This window comes from Mus caroli, chromosome X (genome assembly GCF_900094665.2).
Source record: "Mus caroli chromosome X, CAROLI_EIJ_v1.1, whole genome shotgun sequence".
Classification (NCBI taxonomy): Eukaryota; Metazoa; Chordata; class Mammalia; order Rodentia; family Muridae; genus Mus; species Mus caroli.
In genome coordinates this window covers 148,741,306-148,744,655 of record NC_034589.1, presented here as the reverse complement: position 1 = coordinate 148,744,655, position 3,350 = coordinate 148,741,306, and the positions used below count along the sequence as shown (strand labels likewise).

Genomic DNA, 3,350 nt, shown 5'->3' with positions numbered 1-3,350 from the left:
TCACAGAGGCTTTTTGTGAGACATATCCACAAGTGTTCCTGTTTTAGTCTGACAGCACAATGGTGGGTTCTGTGGGCAACTTAGTAGGTAAGCATGGACCTGTAGCCTGCCCTAATCTAGACACAGAAATTTGAATTCCATGAAGGTTGATCTGTGGGAGTTGTAGCAGTAGGCTATGGGAAGGGGGGGGTAACTTTCACACCTGAGTTAGGATACTGAACGTTGGTGTAGTGGCTAGCAAGAGGAACCTGGAAGGTGATGAACAGATTCTCAAGTGCCTGTGGAAGGGTTGTGTGACATTAAAGAACTAAGAACATGGTAGGGACATTTGGAGTGGACACAGTGGTCACCGCCTCAAAAGAGAAGAATTACCACACTAATGACTGGAGTTCTGCGCTCAGTATTTCAGAGGCCTCCAGGCAGACTGCAGACTGTGAAGAAAGGTGCAGAATCTCTCATCTGTACAGAGTGGATTCGTCACAAATTTACCAGATCAAGAATTCCAGATAAAGTGTTTCAGCCTAAGCCTGAAGATCATGAAAAATACGGTGGGGACCCCCCCCCCAGAAACCTCATAAACTGCACATTGTTACAAGAATAAGAAGTACAAAGAGGCGTCCAACTGGGAAAAGGATACCATCAGAATGCTCGGACTGCAGAAGGCACACAGCCCTAAGAACATCCCGCAGGTGAACGCAAAGCTGAAAGTGGTTAAACACTTGATACACGTCCAGCCCCTGAAGCTGCCACAGGGACTTCCCACAGAAGAGACAATGCCCAGCATGTGCCTCAAGGGCACTGGGGAGTTGGTCATGTAGTGGCATCTGAAGCCTGTGGAGCAGGAAGCGAAGTCCTGACTCCACACAGCTTCAGCTCACAGATGCCCTTACTGAGGAAGCCGTTCTCATTAAAGTATATGTTCATCCAGTCCCCCCCCCAAAAAAAAAAAACCCCGACAACTAAGAACACTGTTAGGAAGAGGAAAAGAGTGGAATTAAATGAAAAGTTTTATATTTTACTGCATTATCTCACTGCTTATTTTTATTTTGTGTGTATATATGTTTCCATATTCATGTCTGTAGGCACACATGTATGCTTGATGTGGAAGCCGTAGGTCTGTGCCTGATGGTTTCCTTAATCATTCTCTACCTCACTTATTTTGATAAGGTTTTTTACTGGACCTGGAGCTCTTCGCTTGGCATATCTAGAGATCTATCTGTGCCCTCTCAGCACTGCAGACAGGAGCAGCCTCCATATCCGGCTTTTCTCATGGATGCTGGAAATCTGAACTCAGGTTTTCACGCTTGTACAGCAAGCCCTTTGCCCCAGCTTTTCCTATTTCTTTTGAAACATGGGGTTTTAAAATACTTAGCCTTGACAATTATGAAATTAGCTCCAACTACAGAAAACATCTGCAAAAACATGATTCAATAGTTAAAATTAAGGTAAATACTCACCATCTTGCCATCTTGTCCTAGGGGGTGAGACAGTTTCCACTTGTCTACATATATACCCAGCACAATTTGAAGCCACCCTCTCTCTAAATATTTTGCTCCTGTTTTCTGTTGGCTGTGGCCTACTTGTTGCAGGCCACTGTAAGATCTGGGAGGAAGTTTTTTTTTTTTTTAAATTGGATATTTTCTTTATTTACATTTCAAATGTTATCCTGCCCCCCAACTATCTATCCCTTCCCCCATCCCCTTCTCTTGTGAGGATGTTGCCCCATCCACCCACCCACTCCCACCACCCCACCCTCAAATTACCCTACACTGGGGCATCCATCAAGCCTTCACAGGACCAAGGTCCTCTTGGGAGGAATGTTTTAGAGTTCTGCTTTCTGCTGTTGCTGAACTTAAAATCTAAAAATTGAAATCTCATGGTTTGGCATGTAACTCCATTGGGCTTCTCTCCAGCTCCCAACAGCATGCCTGCCTTGAGCATACATTGTACTTTGCTTATCTGCCTCTCCTAAGAATCTGAAAACACACCCACTAACAAACATTAAGGCTAACTATTCATCTAATAATGAATGAAAACACACACACTTCCATAGACAAGTCAAAACAAAACCCTGTGAGGTCAGGCAGTGGGAATGAGGGAAAGAGCCTTGTGCTTTGAGAAGGTTAGACACATTTCTCAATCCAAAATTTAAGGAGTATAATAAACTCCAAATGAACTCGAGTCTCAGGGTTTGTGAGCGGTTCGGGAAAGAACTGTTGGGTTATCTCAGCTGTGCTGAACATTTTCTTCGGCTACTCCCATCACCAGCTGAGCTCATCAATCTTGGAAGGCAGCCTAGGATATCTCATTCGGCTGTTTAAAACTGGTGATGTCAGAACGCATCACTCTTACTTTTTCACGGAGAATTAATGGTTTGGAAGTCCACTCTAATAGTCTTAGGATCTACAGCCCAAGAAGAAGTTGGTTCTGGACAGTTGCCTGGTTGTATCCAACACCCTCCAATGCCCCTGAGTGCTGGCCCATCAGTGTGCATTATGAGGCAGACAACAAAACCCACCAATGATGTATTGAAGTGCTTGCTAAGTTTAGAGGCATCCATTAGTGGATTCTTGTCTTTAGTGAAATGGAAGTTTGTTATTTAGAAATTGTTTTGAATTATTAATTGATGTAGAAATAAGAAATTCTTTGGCTTGACGCCAGATCATCTTTAGTCTATAAAAATCACTCTGTCTGTTGCATGGTGACGAAACGCTCTTTCTATCTTTCTGGAAGAGAATTAACCAACTCTTAGGTATCTTGTAAAGTAGCAAATAAACCTCACTTTAAGTGAGCTTGGTTTAGTTAGGTCTACAGCTCTGCCCACAGTGTAACAAGACCATAAATCCTATTGCTGGATGTCATACCTTCTCTTGGTACCTTTAGTTCTAACAATAACTGCTTCCATTTCCCTTGTACTTGCTACAAGCAATAAATCGCATTAAACAGTCTCTATGTATTCTTTTATCTTCATAAACATCTCATGAGCCAAATACTATTATTCCCATTTTATAGATCAGGAAACTACCATCCAGATATTCAAGGGTTAAGTAACTTCTCTCAAGTATCAGAGCCTTTTAAGAATAAAGGTGACCTTTGCTTTTTAATTTTACTGGTCTCTTGCTTGTATATTATGGAGATCAATTTTTGTGTTTTTATGGATTTGTGTGTGTGTATCTTGTGTTTCTTGCGCTTTTTTTTTTTTTAAATTCTGGCTTGTTTATTTGCCTGTTTGGTTTTTTTTATTATTTTTTTTAACTTTATCTGTATTTATTTTATGCTGAATTTATTCCCGGGCCATGAGTTTTTGTTTCTTCAGCTTCTTCTGGGATATCTTTTTCTTCTGTGCAACC

The 3,350-nt window shown here is 41.7% G+C and overlaps 1 pseudogene; it reads left to right on the top strand.

Annotated features, from left to right (window-relative positions):
- The first annotated feature begins 379 nt into the window (after positions 1 to 379).
- LOC110286165 lies at positions 380 to 857 on the top strand (annotated as a pseudogene).
- Positions 858 to 3,350: the final 2,493 nt, after the last annotated feature.